This window comes from Canis lupus, chromosome 28, assembly GCF_048164855.1.
Source record: "Canis lupus baileyi chromosome 28, mCanLup2.hap1, whole genome shotgun sequence".
Lineage (NCBI taxonomy): Eukaryota > Metazoa > Chordata > Mammalia > Carnivora > Canidae > Canis > Canis lupus.
Genome location: NC_132865.1, coordinates 20,314,432 through 20,332,549, shown reverse-complemented (window position 1 = coordinate 20,332,549; position 18,118 = coordinate 20,314,432). Strand labels below are relative to the sequence as shown.

The 18,118-nt window shown below is 38.7% G+C and overlaps 2 long non-coding RNA genes across 3 annotated transcripts in view; both read right to left on the bottom strand.

The window, feature by feature from the left end:
- Positions 1–18,118, bottom strand: part of LOC140620270 (uncharacterized) — a 70,795-nt gene that overhangs the window by 15,780 nt on the left and 36,897 nt on the right. For both annotated transcript variants that reach the window (XR_012020049.1, XR_012020050.1), the window contains exon 4: positions 1,746–1,860. This is a non-coding gene — a long non-coding RNA (uncharacterized lncRNA). The remainder of the gene's footprint in view (positions 1–1,745; positions 1,861–18,118) is intronic.
- LOC140620271 (uncharacterized) lies at positions 4,991–17,723 on the bottom strand. The gene is made up of 3 exons (XR_012020051.1): positions 17,538–17,723; positions 6,095–6,200; positions 4,991–5,265 (listed from the first exon to the last, which is right to left on the bottom strand). It is a non-coding gene; the product is annotated as an uncharacterized lncRNA (long non-coding RNA).

The following is an 18,118-nucleotide window of genomic DNA, read 5'->3' as shown; positions in this document are numbered from 1 at the left end:
GATAACAAATTGTTAACCTGAGTAAGATAATGGATTGTCTTTCCTCATTATCTGGTTAATCAGAAAATAATTTTTCAATTAGGGATGCTGCTTGTCAAAATAGCTAGTCATGGTCTATCACTAATAACTATAACAAGATTTAAGTGAAAAGTCTGTAGCACATTTTATATTTTAATAGTTGATGATGGTTATGAGGTTAAAAACAAACCATTTTTATGGTTTGTCTTACTTCCCGTTGACTACAGGTAACATTTGAGCAATGTATCACTATTCTTTGTTTAGCCCTCTGAATTTCTAAATGGAAGATATTTAAAATTCTATTGTATGGCTTGACTCAGGGGACTTATTCACGAGGTCCTTGTGACTTTGAAAATCTATTGGAAAAAAAATTAAAAAAATCTATTGGATATTTTTCCACTGCCACTGTCCTCACCCATACAGAACTAAGAAAAGAAAAAAAGAAAGACTCTACAAAATCTAAGTAAAAAAAAGGAAATGCTCAAAGGCCCATCCCTAATAGGAAAGAGGAAAGGCCCCAACTCCAAAGCCTTGGTTCTATGTTATTGAAGCTAGTGCTTACTGTAATATAATGTTATCCTGCAATATAATGTTATTGGTTTCAATAACCGTTTCTTCTACTTGCCTTTTTAAAACAGCACAATCACCTAAGTCCTTATTTACCATTACCATTAATGCATAACTACTTCCTTCTTAAGACTCAAGGGGTATTAATCTGTGAATATAATATAAAGGGAGGTGGGGGGAGATGCTCTATAATAATAAGACATCCCAAGGCCAACAAAAGATACAAGCACAAAAATGAAGAAAGAAAGACAAACATGTGAGTAAGTTAAACATTTTTTTAAGCATAGAAATTTATATTAGGTACATGTATATGCTTTTATAAAATATAGACTTACTATCGACATGAAATTCACAACTGAGGCCATAATTCCAAGTTTAATCTCTCTCCTTAAGAAATTATTTCTTAAAAAAAAGAAATTATTTCTTATAATTTATTTAACAGATACTTCCAGATTGCTGTGATAAATAAAATACTTCATTCAGCTAACATTTATTGTCTACCATGTGCCAGAAATTAATTTGTGCACAGTTTATCCCTTAATTTTACCATCTAGCAGAGATTCCATCTTTAAAGAGATTATATTCCCAAGTGAAATCCAATTCCACACAGTGAGCTGGAAATAGTATGGTAGTATGTTTGAGTTTATAGTCTGAGCATTCTTATAATCCATTTTTATGTTCCCTCAGACTCAAATTCTTTATTTCATTCCTTAATCTAGGATCTGAATGACCACCACATATATGCTTTCTACACATACATCTTTAAAATTATAGTAGCTATCTGAAATCTAGTGACAGTGTATTTCAATGGAGATATTACCCTCTTCCATCAAAGGAAATATGATTCTAGCAAAAAATGATATTGAAAATAATTGCTTTTGTACTCCCATAACTATTTTTTTTTAACTCTTGGCCTATATGCTGTGATAAAAGCCATCACAACCTACTGATCTGATGAAAATCTAATCCAACCTGAGCAAGTATTTTCTCTCCCATCCACTATGGATAGTAATGGCAAATGATATGGCCGAATGGTTTTTCTTTTAGTTATTTTTGTTTCATTTTAACCTAAAAAGGATGTGAATTGTCATACCAAACAATAAAAATAGACTTTCAAAATCAAGATCCGGGGTAACAGACACAAAATAGTGAAAACAGACCAGAGATAGACACGCAGATCCAGAAAGTATGACATGGGCTGCCATCTGCTGTTTATTCTCCATGTTGAGTGCCTTCTAGTGGTCGATTGGAAAGAAAGCGAAATTCTCTATTTGCCTGGAAAGGAAGCAGTAATGGGGACTTGAAAGAAAGTTTTCTACGATTTTACACCTTCCATTACACGTGCATATAACCAAAATCACAACTACATCCTAGACATTTTTTTCAGTGATCATTTCTCAGTTTTCCTTTTTCCTATTTCAAAATATCTGATAAAACTGTTGTGACTTTCTGCACAGTACTTTCAGAATATTTCTACCTGCCGCCTCCAAATCAAAACAAAATCACAGGTCTTGCTATTTAACAGTGTCTAGTGTGGACTCTGACTACATAGTAAATGCTACTTTGACCTTACCACTATGAGTGCAAAACTAGAGAGAACTCAAAAGAGTGATTTTTTTTTTTTAAGAATCATAAACTTGTAAAAAATAAGTCATTCGGTTGATTAACTCCAAAACCCATGATCTCCATTCTTCCTGGAGTTTACAGATAGAACACAAAATGCCCCTGAATTGACCCCAGTGAAAAAATAGATGGTTTCTAAACTCCCAAGAGACATCTGTGGGTGCTGGCCAGAAATTCAATTATAGCCAGATTTCTGCCACCTTTAACCAAGATACTTCTAACAGTCTTATTTGCAGTGTATGGGCTAGGCTGACTTTAACCTGCAAATACATCATAATGTTTAATTGAAATTAGGAGGATTTTTGTAAAGAAAAGAGATACATAGAAAGTAATAGGTACTAACGTTACCCAAATTACTTCTCCAACAAAATGCTATCACCAAAATTAATATATATGTATATACATATGTATACATATGTATATAGTATGAAAATCTCACTAAAGATTTGGCAAAATTTTCCTATTCAAAGACCAAAAAAAAGAAAACAAAAAAAAGCCCTGCAATTTACGAAACACTTAGGTTTGTCATACAATAACCAAGTTTCAAATTTATGCAATTTTAAAAAGGTATTACATTAAACCTTTAAAAATGCAACAGTGAATATATTAAAAAGGTTTATTAAGCATATATAAGGTACCATTGGCACACTGAAGCATTTTTAATAATCTTTCATTTGACAGCATAATGGTTATGTCTTGCTTTTAGCATCTTGTTTTCAGCCCGAAAGCTCTTCTGTTTTATATTGTTGTGTTTCCTTGCTTCTTTGTTTTGTTTGAAGAAGTGAGGGTAAGTGGAACAATGTGTTCAAAGGGGAAGTTATTGGACAACAGTTGTTAACATTACCTACTGGGCCCGGGGTACAAGGGAAACCATTTGTGGAAGGGACTTGACCTCCTTCCCTTCTGCCTTCTCAAGTCTCACCATCTTGGTTTAGCAACAGATTCTTTTGATCAAACTCAGATCCTGCTCATCCAGATTTTCGATTCCTGTCTCGTCTGCAGCGCCTACCAGCAATCCTCGCCTAGAGTTTGCCTGACTGTATAGTACTTCCCGTCTCAAGTCATGGGCAGGACCCATTGAGGCATTAGCAATAGCAACTCGAAGCTCAAAGCTAAGAATACCAGGGAGCTGTTCAGGTGGCCAGAGAAGCCTGAGTACCAAGGAACTATCGACACAGTGTAATAATATGGTTTGACCATCAAAGCAATGACACTGTAGTTTTCTCCCCCTGTTAACAAAAGAATAATTTTTTAAAACCTCTATTAAGTTCTTGAACTTCAAAGGTAAATAACTAGACTGATGAGAAAGGTGGTGTCTACCTCACCGATTTGTCACTGGGCATCATCCTAAATGCACTTTCCACTAAATTTCTGTGTGCGGCCAATTAGTGTGTCTGCTTTCAAAACAGTATCCAAAAAGGAAAATACTGATATTATCCTTTCCATTTTCAATGGTAACAACATTTCAGCTGGGGGAAAATTGTTATTACTCTGGTAGTTTTTATATGGTTCTTGGCCAAAATGTAATAGCAATTTAAACAGAACTTCAGCAAAAGATATTAGGGGTGAAGAAAAAGGCCATCTCGAAATATTGTACTTTGCTGTACATCTAGTTAGAAATAATTTGAATTTGGATTAAGATTTCTTTTTAAGTTCTTTGCACACAAGTATCTTTAGGTGGTCATTTGAAATGGATATTTCTCACTTTCCTGTGAGTTTTTTTTTAAAAAAAAAACATTATAAATTAAGCCAGATGGTATAAAGTGAAGTACCTCACATAATACCCGACAGGAGATACTTTTATTTTTTTTTTGAAAATATTCCAAAAGAAATCATTCAACTCACATTTGTGTGCTTATTACTGAGTCTTCTAAAATTCTTCTGTGGCTTTCTAAACACTCAAAAAAAATTTTTAAGATTTTCATTTATTTATTCATGAGAGACACAGAGAGAGAGGTAGAGACACAGGCAGAAGGAAAAACAGACTCCATGCAGGAAGCCCAATATGGGACTCAATCCTACAACCCCGGGATCACGCCCTGAGCTAAAGGTAGATGCTCAACCGTTGAGCCACCCAGGCATCCCTAAACACTCAAAATTTTAAAGTGTCTAAGTATAAGTGTAGATTTTCACTCACTGTTACTTTAAAATAGAGTATATTTTATTTGCTAAATTACATATATATGTATTCTATTGTTTACGTATATATGTATCTCCACCTCATGTGGCTTTAAAAAAGAGACTGACGTTATTTGGAGAAATAACGTGCTATGACAACTTATGTAATGCAATTTTTTTAACCTAACAGCCTTACATTTTTAATGTTTAATAAAAAAAATGTCAACTTCTTCTAAAGAAAAATCAGCTTCCTACAATTATAAGACTTTAGCTTTATGATCTATCTGAAGATTCTCTTACACTCTCCTTATTACCAAAAAATTAAACATACTTAGGCATGTGACTGTGCAACACGCTCTTCCATCTTTATGCTTTCAATATTTGTAAACCCAACGAGATGGATATATATTTATATCCAAGGTAATTCATAACCAAATTTGGTTCCAGATTTGCCACAATTGACTATTTGCCAGAATAAACTATAAAATGAGAATAAAAGCTTTCAATTTAATAAGAATTCTTTATTCAGTTTTGTTTTCCTGTTCTAAAGCATAGATTATCATTAGACTATGATAATCTATGACTTCTTTGTTTTGCTTTTTTGTTAATGTTAAAATCTTACTGACCAAGAAAGGTAACAGAAGAGGGAGTTCATTTTCTATTTCAATTTATTTAAAATGCCATGTCACAAAAAATTTAGATACAACCCTTATTTCCTACAAAGAGCCTCAGAGCTGAGTCATGACCAAAGACTACATGTGATGCAGCACACTGTAGAGTCTTTACACGAAGTGCAACTACTCCAACCAAATTCTGGGGAGTCAGGCAGTGCAGCTAACTCCAATATGAGAGACAGACTGATTTTGGGAAAATCTTCCATTGAATCTGCAAAGGAAGCTCCAATATACTCTAAAATTTTACCTCCAGAGGATCCAGTATCTGGAAAACCGAAAATAACATTTTGATTTTAATGGAGGGTTTGTTTTGTTCTATTTTGCCTAGTATTTTTATGAAAGCTTTAGGATAACATATTAGTTTGGGGTTTCAATCAACATCTGATGCTTAGAAAAGTAATTCATGGTCTAGAGCATAATTGCAGGATCATTTAGATCATACTATTTAGTTAGCTATAGCCTACCAAATACTGTGTTCCTACCTGTTTTCTAAAAAAAAAAAAAGGTCCTCGCTTGTTAAATAGTATTCAGATAAAGCATTAATACCATCCAACCAGCTCACGAAATGTAGTTAGTACCTGTCTCTGCATAGCTTATGTAAAAGCTCCACGTTGACCATCCTTGTCTGCTGCATTGAAAAGCTGCTGAGTGACTGTCTCATATTATTATGTCAACACATCATGTTACAGTGTCATGTACATAGGCCACAGTACAAAAGTGACTATAAACTACTTACTCAACATCTAGCCCAAGAAAGGGCTGAGGCAGTGCACTTACGCCTTTAGTTAAAGTGGCTCACGGAATCATTTCCATCATGCGTTCTTCAACCATAAATACTGAGGTAGTGTTTTTTAACTGTCTTTTCAGGCTTGTAATACAAATCTCTATACCATATCTACGTAGTCTAAAATATGTCAAATAACTCCGTTTAAAAAGTGTTGCCTACTAGCAAACTAACTAAAGAGAAATAGCTACCGGGTTTCCTATTTAGTTGCTTAAATCATTTGCCATTGCCAGTGTAGACCTGCCTTAAATGGTTTCCTTCACCACTATTCTGTGTGAAATGAAAAGAGGATATTTTGGTGAATGCTTACCTGTCTGACATTAGCCGTTTTCACCAGTCAAAGGATATACATTCCTCAGGAATGACCCATCTAGTGATGTCCAGTAGTCAAGAGGATACCTTATTTTCACTTTGGCCTCCAAAAAAGTAAAGTTGGAAATGTACAAAATTAACACGTCTAGACTTTCAAAGGCCAGCATCTTGTGGGGGCCGGGGGGCAGGGGGGTACAGGGAGAGGATTGGACAAGAAAGAAGAAAGAAGACAAGAGGGACAGAGAGGGGAGAGAGGAAAAAAAAAGAAAACCTAATAGAGAAAGGCAGATCTCCAAATGAGTTAAATGAAGAGAAACTAAAGTTTGTAGTGTGTATTCTTTGAAAAGTTGATTGGCTTTTGGGAGGGCTGTATGTGTTTGTATATGTGAGCGTGTGAACATGAGTGTGTTTAGGATCAGGAGGGGGAGCCTGAATCATCCACTGCTTTTTCAGTTAAATAGAGTCATATATTATTAAAACCAAATATGTCTAACTCCCAGACTCATTAATTCAATGTTTAATGTTAGAATTATAATCTTATTGTTAAACTCAGGACAACTCTGTGAAGAGTCACAAAATAATTGTATGAAACCTTATGGCAAAACTACAAAGCTATCAGTAATTAATGCACATAAAAAGCCTTGCTGGGAATAATCATGGGTGATTTCCCTAAAAAACAGGTTGACATGCAACCTATTCTTTTTTCTTCCCTCAAGTTGTAGAGATTTTAAGAGTTTCTATTAAATCCCTAACATCCCCCAGATTAAAAGCATTCAAAATTATTTTTAAAACCTAAGGAATATAGAGTATCAGGCATTACAAGTTAAATGAATAGTTCCTACAATTGCTGTATACATTAAGTAATACGATTTCATATTTCTAAATTATACATGGTACTAGATTTATAGGCACAGTCGCATGAAGCATCTTTCACTTTTATTCACTTCAGTGTTTTCGAGGGTTTTCATACTACTCTATGAATGCTCTGAATGCTGCAGAGGAAAAGAAGCACAATCAGTATTTTTATGTTTTAAGATTTCTCATTTGGGTTATCCCGTCCTGTCCATACACGTAATAGCGTCAACATTTCATCTTATGCTGTGTTGAAATATTTTCAGTACAAACTCTCAATAAAAGCTAAAGCTTACACAGAAGTGGTAAGTCTTGTCTAGTGTCATCCATCTGCCTCCACATGCTTTCTTTCATTATATTTGCAAACGAGGTGTTCTGATTTCAATCTTGTGAAGAGGATATGGTTCAGCATACTCGTGTTTGTTCAGCTGTCCATCCTGCACCATTAATACAATGCCTTTCTCTCCCATTTAATGGTGTTTGTATCAGTGTCCCCATATCTGCTGCATTTTAACTCCATAAAAAGAAAATGTGATTTTGTATGAGTAGTTTTTGCTGATCAACTCTATATTTCTGCACCAATCAGCATACTTATATGCATGTAGTAGTCTGTACAATTGTTCAACATCAAAATACTTGTTTACTTTATGTCAAAATGTCTATAAAATTGCTGGCAGTGTTCTCCATTTCAGTCTAGTAGAATAAGCAAGATAGAAAATAAATGTGTAAATGAATCATCTGTGTCATTTCAGTTCTCTGCATGAAGTCACTTTACATTAAGCATGGCGCACATGCCCGCCCCACCCAGCAATCCATGGTTTCTTGACACCTCATTACTGACTGTTGAGGCGCATAGCTTTTGGAGGAAGTGTAGGATAAAACTGCTAAGTCTGGGGAAAAAATAAAAGCTGGATCCATTGCCATTAAGGGTACTCTCCTTTTCAAATGAATCCTTTCAGGCAGGCTACCGATGTATGTCACTTGCTTATGATTTTTGTTCAGTGCAAAGCACCTTGCTGGGACTCTGGGGTAAAATCATAAAAGAATTTCAAGATAGTCTCCCACAGCCATTCCTGAAATCAGTTCCAGACAGTCCTAATTCCTGCCCCCAGGGCCAGTCTGATCAGTATGTACCTATGCGGTTGCTCAGAAGTGCAGACATTCTGAAGAGCCCACACTTAATTTAATGCCCTGATTTTACCATCTTGATGTTCTTAATAATGTTTGAGCAAAGGGCCATCTTTTCATGTTGTATTAGGCCCCACAAATTAGATCTCTAGTCCTGCTTGACCAGTGAGGCAAATGATAAGACTACTAACTGAATCAGGCTCTCCAAAGCAAGAGGTTAACAGGTAGTGAGGAGACAGGCTTATTTGTTCAACAGACTCTTAGACAGCAACTACCATGTGCCAAGTCCTATACATATATTTTCCTATTTAATCCTGATAGTAATATCCTCCTTATTTTACAGAAGAGGAAACTGAGGCATTGAGAAATTAAGTACTTGCCCAAGGTCACCTAGGTAGTACACCCAGAAATTGAATTCAGGCATCTGGCTAGAGTTTGAATACCTGGCTGTGTTGGCCAATGCTGGCTTCCCATCAAAGAAAAATGCCTTATTCTGTCTGTTAATAGAGTACTGGGGACATGCATTATGGTCTTTACCTTAAAGACCTTTGCTGAATAGTCTAAAAGTTTCAAGGATGATACCTTCTGAGAAATTCCAACTCTCCACAGCAATGTTTTTCTGCTCGTAATGCCAAGGACACTTGCCTGAGTTAAATTAATGAGATGACTATAAATATTGAGTAAAGTATGGCCAGTGTATTTGTGGCCCAACACAGATGTGCCTACAGAGTTCCCAGACTCTCTATGCCCAACTCCTGCACTGTTGACGGAGGGGAAAGAAGTGACAAGGAGAATGGGCTGACCTTGGACTCCCTGTGCCTCCCTAGTTCAGACAGCACCACACATCTTCCTAAAAGCAAGAAGGCCCCGTCTGGCCATCATTTCACTTAAAGTGGAGAAACACACATAAAGGCTGCATTTTTATGGACATAAGAGGTTAGGGCTGATGATGTAGAGAAAATCAGTGTGAATTCTAAGAATTAGACAAGGAGTGATGTGCTCACTGCTCACCAGTCTGCAAAAGCCCTTCTGCTCTGGGCTAATGCTCAAGATACAAATCCATTGATGAGGACAGAGGGATCCCCAAAAGCCTACTGTACCCCCCACCCTCCAGGGTTAGCTGTGCCACCCAGGAGCAGCCAGTCAGTCAAAATGTCCATAGGAGTCTCTGATCATTCCAGAGGGTCAGCAGCGCCCCAGGTCAAGGGCAATCTAGCCACAAAAAGGCAATATAAATCTTCTCCCACATAAGTTCCTCCATTCTCTCTGCCACAGTACATTTCCAGAATCCTCCTTTTCTGGAAATTCAAGAGAGACAGACTAAGAGAGAAAATAATGTGAAGTAGAGGAAGAGTCACATTCCCAGAATTCCACCTAACCAGAGAGAAATGGAATAAAAGCAGCACTCAGCTCCTCCCCCTGTTGACCTGGTTAATACAAAACTCTTGCACCTTTGATAGGGTCCCTTCTTTCTGCTGCAGTCTGCCTTATCCAGCCTCCACCCTCAGCCCTAGAAATGTGATTCCTCCAGTGCACAGTTTGGGCCACAAAAAAATGGAGGTAGAAGGGGGGAAAGAGCGTGACATCTAGTCTAAGAGAACTAAAAAGGATTTCCTTGCTCCCTTTCCACCTTTTCTTATCTCCAACCTCACATAAGCAGATGGGTTTAACAGCGTGACTCAGGTGTCTGTGGAAGAGCAGAGAGAGTGCTGGAGCCCAAAGGGAGCACAGTCCTCACCCCAGCCCCAAGGTTTGCATTTCTCCACCTGAGGGCTCCTCTGACAGTCTTCTGAGGGCTCAAGATGATAGAGTCCCCCATCATGAACTTATAGCTAGATTTGCAAAGTGGTCAGCAACTCTGATCAGGGCAAATTTTGCACGGAAGCCTCTGATTACATTAGCTGAAACATTGTGACACCTCACATGACTTTGAACTTTATCAGTCCTTACATGCATACAAAGCCAGCGTGATGCCAGGAAGCATCAGCACAGAGCGTGAAATATCAGAACTCCTCACAATGCTCAAGGTTGTAATGAGACACAGGGTTTCATTCTGGCCTTGATAACTCACAAATAGCCTGGATGAACTTGAAGCACCTTCAGAGGAGAGTCACAACTACCTCTTTGTCCAAATCAAAGAAAATGGAAAAGAGAAGGCTGACCTGAGCAACAGCAATATGCTCAAGGACAAATTTCTAAAAATTATAAAACCAAGGACGTCTGCGTGGCTAAGCAGCAAAGCACCTGCCCTTGGCTCAGGTCGTGATCCCAGGGTCCTGGGATCGAGTCCTGCATCAGGCTCCCTGCTCCAAAGGGAGCTTGCTTCTCCCTCCACCTCTGACTGCTTCTCTCTCTCTCTCTCTCTCTCGTGAATAAATAAATAAAATCTTTAAAAAAATAAAATAAAATAAAAATTATAAAACCATACTTAAAGACAGGAATAATACTCATATGATAACAAATATTTTGTTGAGTGATTTTTCTAACCATCAACACTTCCCTATTCAATTCATATCACATCTTTCTATGTTAGGCACTGTGCTAAGTCCAACAGACCCAAAATCAGTAAGTTGGAATCTCTGTCCCCCAAAGAGCCTGCCATCATCTCATCATGGGGACGGCAGATAACTGGCAGGAGTGTGGCCATCCCTTCCATGCCTCCAGCCCTCCCCCAGGTCAACCATTAATCATGCATTCTTTCCCCTAAACCAGGATGCAGGTTCAGAATACCACACCCAATTCAACCACAACCAGGCAGTCAGAGCTGCTAACCCCAAAATTATCTGGTGTTCCTTTATCACCAAAGAACCCCCATGTCTCCCTCTACAATGAGAATCATGATAATTATTATTATGGCACTTGTAGAGCTTATTGAGTTCCAGACCCTGTTCTAAGCACTTTATGACCACAACCTTTTTCAGTCTTGTCTCTCTGAAATGGTTGGTTAACAGAAATTTTATGTGGTTGTCAACTCATTTAAAGAAAATGGGATAAACTCCAGTATGAGGAAATTAGATGTCCTTCAGACAAATTTTCCACAAGTGATGGATGTTTCACATTAGCGATAACGAGAAAGCTGGTGAGTCTTCTTTCCAGGATGTCTTCAGAATTAGGATAGATTCTCACCCAGCCATAATGAGAAGTGCAAACCTGTCTAAATGAAGAAGGACAAACCAGATGACCTTTCAGTGTTCTTTTCATTTCCGAGATTCTACAATTTGTGGTGCTCCAGAATCAAATTTATTTTTTACTAAAGACTGCGGTAAATTGTATTCGTTAAATTGTCTCCACATCCACTTAGCAGAAATGACAAATTAGTAAAGGGGGAGAGCAAGCAATTTGCAAAAACATATTTTTTAACTTCTATTAATCACATATCTACATTTTATGCTGAAGCACAAATCCTGTTTAGAGAATTACTCTCAAAAATGTCTCAAAGGAAAAAAAAATGTCTCAAATGCACACTAGACATGATGCAAAGGTAAAGGCCTAGAAACCCAAGCAAACTAATCACTGTAACTTGCGTGAATAAATTAATCTGTGCTAAAATGCCTTAAAGTTGGCTATAATTTCATAACCATGTATTCCTTGTAGAAACAAACATATTTTGCAATCCCAGTCATTTAAAAAAGAAAAACAAGAAATGACATTAGACATTAGAAATAAAATTTTTCAATTTTAAGAATTCAAATTTTTTGCTAATTGTAACACAGAAAAACATAATTTGTCGCATCTGGGTTTAGCAAGAAATTGCCTTGTAATGCCTCATGGTAGAAGTCATTTCCCAAAGTAGCTAGAGCTTCAATAAGAAGATCCCATTCCATTTCTTACTTTTAAATAATGGCATCCCAACATTTATGAGCTGTTACATGGAGCCATCTGACTTTATCTATTCTTAAACTTTTGTCTATAGCGTGAAGTCCTATCCATTAGGCTCTTGGTTCCCATCCCACTCCCAACCAGAACAAGGTTGACATAGATCTTCCGATTTCTGCTAAATAACTTAGGGAAACAACAAAGCATGTGCCAGCTAAATGGAGAGAAGAAAAGGAGCATAGGAGAAAGGAGAAGCTGGGAGAGCAATTTACAGACTTCCAGATCATTATCAAATCAAGAAATACAGGACAAGAAAACATATGAAGTCTTCTTTCTCTTCGTTGATAGAATTGCAAGTTTTTAGGTCTTCCTTTTTTACTTCTGCACAGCATTTTGGAAAAATCATAAGGGAAGAGAAAGTCTGGTGTATCATGAGTCCTGAGAATTGCAACCCTTAGAGACTCTACTCAGCCCCCAGCCAAATGCCAACCACATCACAATGAACGCTTGGGCTTGAACACCCTTCTGTGGCGAATGTCTCCACATGAGTGAGGGAGAGTCAGGGCAGAGGGAATAGGAGACAGAGTATTAAGCAGGCTCCACACCCAGTGGGAACCCAGAAGTGGGAGAAGCCTGGTAGTGCTGAATCTCTGACCCTGAGACCATGACCTGAGCCAGAGCCAAGAGTGGACACTCAACCATCTCTGCCCTCCAGGGGTCCTGAAAGGGCTGATGTCTTAAATGAGTCATACCAAACCGGGCTCCTTGTACCATACAAGGTCTTGTGGGAAAATCATAGAAGAAATAGACATCCTGTAAATTATCATCTTTTTTAAAAAAGCAAAATAAAAAAAATACTAGGACAAAGTGCAAGCGGAGTGCAGTGGTGCTGCAGGGGATGAAGTGCAGAAATTATATATGGAGAGCTCAGGGGGCTTCTTTAGCAAGATATGTATTAAAGGGTTTTTGAGAAGCCACCGCGTATAAGGAGATGAAAGCACCCAGCTTGTTCCAGATTATAGCAAATACCTCGCAGAGTGCATGAAGATGTAGAGTGGCTTGGGCTAGGTATAGAACCTCGAAAGTCATGCTTTCACTAGAGAGTGAAATTCCTTCAAGAGGAGAGTGACAAGGGCACCTGGGTGGCTCAGTCTGTTAAGCGTCTGCCTTCTACTCGGGTCATGATCCTGGGGTCCTGGGATCGAGCCCCACATTGGGCTCCCTGCTTGGCAGAGAGTCTGCTTCTCCCTCTCCCACTGCTGCTCCCCCTGCTTGTGATCTCTCTGTCTCAAATAAGTAAATAAAATATTTTTTAAAAAAAGGAGGAGAGTGACATGATCTGTCCTGAAGCAAATGAGACATTCAAGCAAAGAGGGCCGGGGACTTGAACAGGGAAAAGGGACCAAGCACTTGTTATTTGGTAAAGAATATCCTATGTGGGGGCAGCATCAGTGGCTCAGCGGCTTAGCGCCGCCTTCAGCCCCGGGTGTGATCCTGGAGACCCGGGATCGAGTCCTGCGTCAGGCTCCCTGCATGGAGCCTGCTTCTCCCTCTGCCTGTGTCTTCGCCTCTCTCTCGCTGTGTCTCATGAATAAATAAATAAAACCTTTTTTAAAAAAAAATCCTATGTGCTTCTCATGACTAATCTTATAGAATTATCACAGCAACCTTATGAGTTGGGAAAGTTCTCCTGCTACCCCCACTTCATAGAATGGAAACTGAGGCTTAGAAATTGAAACTGAGGGCAGCCCCAGTGGCGCAGCGGTTTGGCGCCGCCTGCAGCCTGGGGTGTGATCCTGGAGACCCGGGATCGAGTCCCACATCGGGTTCCCTGCATGGAGCCAGCTTCCCCCTCTGCCTGTGTCTCCGCCTCTCTCTCTCTCTCTGTGACTATGAATAAATAAATAAAATCTTAAAAAAAAAAAAAAAATTGAAACTGAGTTTTGGCAGCAGGAATACTCTTCTAATAATTGAGATGAGGGAGGGATGGGCAAAATGGGTGAAAGGGAGTGGGAGGTACAAGCTTCCAGCTGGGAAATAAATAAGCCACCGGATGAAAGGCACAGCATTGGGAATACAGTCAGTGGCATTGTAATAGCACTGTAGGGCGACAGATGGTTACGACCCTTGTGATGAGCACAACATAACGCATAGAGCTGCTGAATCACTGTGCCATACACCTGAAATGAATGCAACACCCTGTGTCAACCATACCTCAATAAAAACAAATAAATAAAAATAAAAGATATTACAGCCCCCCCAAAAAATTTCAATGAGAAATAAGGGGCTGAACTAGGACCCACAAGACCCAAAGGGAACAAATATAAGAAATGGTATTTTAGAGAACAGCATTTTATATGCATTGTCTGCTTTTGTTTCCATTTGGAGACTGCATTAAAAGTGACAAAAAAAGAAAAGAAAGAAAGCGCACATTAGCTGTGCACTACCTGTTAAAACCAGTTCTTGGCCTCAACATTCCACCTCGGAGCCTTGTCCTTCGCTGTTCACTGCCTGGCCCAAAGTCAATGCCACATGCACTTAAGGCAGCACCCTATTACTGATACCAACTGTCCCACTCTGCATATGGTTAAGAAAACTGAGTTGTATTAGTAATACTAATACTAATGCTTTTGCAATAAAGTATTACAGAAGTCAAGCAATTTAATATAGAAATAAAAAAACTAATATAGAAATCAGGGCACAGGGATCCCTGGGTGGCGCAGCGGTTTGGCGCCTGCCTTTGGCCCAGGGCGCGATCCTGGAGACCCGGGATCGAATCCCACATCGGGCTCCCGGTGCATGGAGCCTGCTTCTCCCTCTGCCTATGTCTCTGCCCCTCTCTCTCTCTCTGTGACTATCATAAATAAATAAAAATTAAAAAAAAAAAAAAAAGAAATCAGGGCACACACAGTGGGACGAGCTAGGGAAACAAAGGGCAGGAAGGTTGCAACCTGACTCCAAAGCAAATAGCTCACAAATCTCACCAGCAAACTGCTACCATTCCTGAGTTTCTCTGAGAAACCAATTCTCCCAGTCTGCAGCAGTGAATGACATAGTACTCCCTCAGAGGTACGAGAAGCTGCAGCGCCCCTCCTCAAATACTGCCCCCCGCCCCAAAAAAAAAGGGGTGGGGGATCCCTGGGTGGCGCAGCGGTTTAGCGCCTGCCTTTGGCCCAGGGCGCGATCCTGGAGACCCGGGATCGAATCCCACGTCGGGCTCCGGGTGCATGGAGCCTGCTTCTCTCTCTGCCTGTGTCTCTGCCTCTCTCTCTCTCTCTCTCTCTGTGACTATCATAAATAAATTAAAAAAATAAAATCTTAAAAAAAAAAAAAAACGCTGGCCTCTCTCACCACCACCTTCCATATCTCATGCAAATTCCTCTTGTTGGCAAATTCAAACTCAGAGTCATGCAGGAAAGAAGATTCTGGGAAGTGTAGTTCTTGGCAGAGGAAACCTGGGAAGAGGGTGGTAGTGATAGTGTGGGGTGGGGGGGAAGCTATCCCCAGTGAGAGCTCTCTTTCTGGGCCAGGCTCCTCTCTAAATTATTTTAGGTAGTTAAGGAAGAGGTAAAGTTTTTTTCCTTGAATCTGCTAGGTCTTCATTGCCTTTAACTCAAAATAATTCACATGCCACAGTGGCATATTTTGCAGTCAGGTGTCCTGTTCCCCTTCAACACAAAGTTGAGAACAGCCAATCCAGAAAAGAGCATGAGCCCTCCTCTAGAGCAGCACTCCATTCCTTAGTACATGGCTGGAGCTGCTGCTTCCTCCCAGAGTCCCTGGAGAACAAGAGTATTGGAAGGGGACCTATGCCTGTGAGGGGCCCTGAGATTTTAGTTTCATGAACTTTTTGGTAAAACTGTCCTTGGGATTCATAGTTCTTGCCATCAAGGAGCTCATAAGCCATACATTTTTGTATAGTTTAAACATATCTAGAGGCACCTGGGGGCTCAGTCAGTTAAGCATCTGACTCTTGATCATAGCTCAAGTCTTGATCTCAGGGTTGTGAGTTCAAGCCCTGTGTTGGGGTCCACACTGGGCATGGAGGCGAAAGAAAGAAAGAAAGAAAGAAAGAAAGAAAGAAAGAAAGAAAGAAAGAAAGAAAGAAAGAAAGAAAAAGAAAGAAAGAAGAAAGAAAATCTAATGACGCTACTCAAACACATGTGCACGCACACATTAAAAAAGATGAATGAAAGCCAAGACATAATTAAATATTAAAAATGATATAGAATGATATATTTGGAAACCCAGAAGAAAACTTAGAGGTCATCAAGCAGCTCTCCTCTTACATAGGAATTGAAAATAGAAGAAAATCTTGAAAAGAAATAGATACAATAGTACCCTAATTGAAGAGGGATAGGGTACAAAACAAAAATTTCACTTTTGAGGTTCTAGTAATAAATAGTGGGTGTGATTTGGCTAGGGTTATTTTAACAGACACTGGGAGGAGGGGACGAGTATGTTTTGTGATGTGATGTCAAAACGGAAGTTAGCTATTGCTTTCACTTTTCCTCCCTGAAAAATTATTCTACCCACCAGATTAAGTGAAGAGGAAGCAGACATTCTTTAGTTTTTAAATGTTCTAGATATCAAAACAGAAGAGTAAGATTTAGTGATTTAGAGATAATACTATGGTTAGTTATAAAAGAGTGTGAAGGGAAACAGAATTTGCCACCCAGAAATATGCCTCTTTGACGTAAAGGATTATTTTAGGCTGATTATTTTTAATAAACAGTAGACATACGAAAAAGGAAAAGAAGTTACTCTTTTGTAAAAGACATTTATATTTAAAGGGAAATCTCCATCTGTAAGAGTGTCTCCGTCCCTATACCAGGAACTTGGGGATGACTAAATCTCTAGAAATTCTTATTAATGGAGAAAGCAGACTTAAATCTGCACAATAACCATACCCTGCTTTACTGTACTTTGTACTTTCCATCACTGCTGCCCTCCTCATTCCCCACCTTCCCCCCCAACATCCTCTTTTTTCTTTAGCTAGAGATTATATATAAGGTGATGGTGTTGGCCATTGGGAGGGGCAAGATAGCCAGTTTTCCTGGATATCTTCCATGATATGGAGATACAAGAGATACACATTATTAAACTTTTTTTTGGTTTTCTTCCTGTTTAATCTTTTTAATACAGAGGGGTTTCAGCTAAGAACCTAGAAGAGTGAAGGGAAAAGTATTTTTCTACCCCCACAAGGGAGATAAGAGTATGCATGACAACAGACACAAATACCACAGTGGGCTAATCCCCAGGTTAGATGACTATAGTCATGGAGATGTGTACAGTAAAATTTCAACTTATTAGAATTCTCAAGTGAATGGAGCATTTCTGCTAATATTTTGAGGAAAAATAATCAAATCAGAATGTACTTAACTCAGAAATAAGCATCTTTCACGTCTGTTTATCAAATGTTTATCAACCTCTGTTCTAGATTTAGGATCCATTCAGCCCTATTTTTCTTTTATCTAAACCAGGGTTTCTCAATCATTGACATTTTTGAATGAGTTTTCTTTGTTTTAGGGAGGTCCTGTGATTATTAGAATGTTTAGTAGCATCCCTGACCTTAACCACTAGATGCCAGTAGCACTCCCCAGTGGTAACAATAAAAATGTTGCCAGATGGTTGAGAATACTTACCTAGGCCAATGCCCATTAAGAAGGGAGATGCAAATGATGACACTGGGTTGTTACACCTTGAATCTCTTTCTCTGGTTAAGATTAAATAATGTTCTTCTTTACGAAGGAATGGAGGTCAGGAAGTACACATGTTACTAAATTTCTGTTTATTTTTATCTTGCTAGTCTGTCTTCTTATAGCCATCTAAAACCTAGATGGGTAAAGGAAAAATTATTTTTCCTCCCCTACACTACATTACTAAAAAAGATTATATTTTAGGTTAATTGAGAATTAACTATGCCATTATTCTTGGGTATTTCTATTTTATTCATTTTACTAAGGAATCTTTGCATGTAATCTTCCCTTTGCCTGAAATCTTTCCTGAACACAGGTGGGGTTTAAATAAATAAATAAACTAAATAACCAATAAGCATCGTAATCCCATGTGAGTAGTCTTATTGTTTCTTAAAATGGTAAAGTTGAGATTATTAAATTCAATGTCCTGTGCGTATTACATGACCCATTTAAGTGAAATAATTTAATAGATTTCTAACATCTCTACATTTTTGCTTAAATTTCTATGATCAGATTTTGTCATTCAT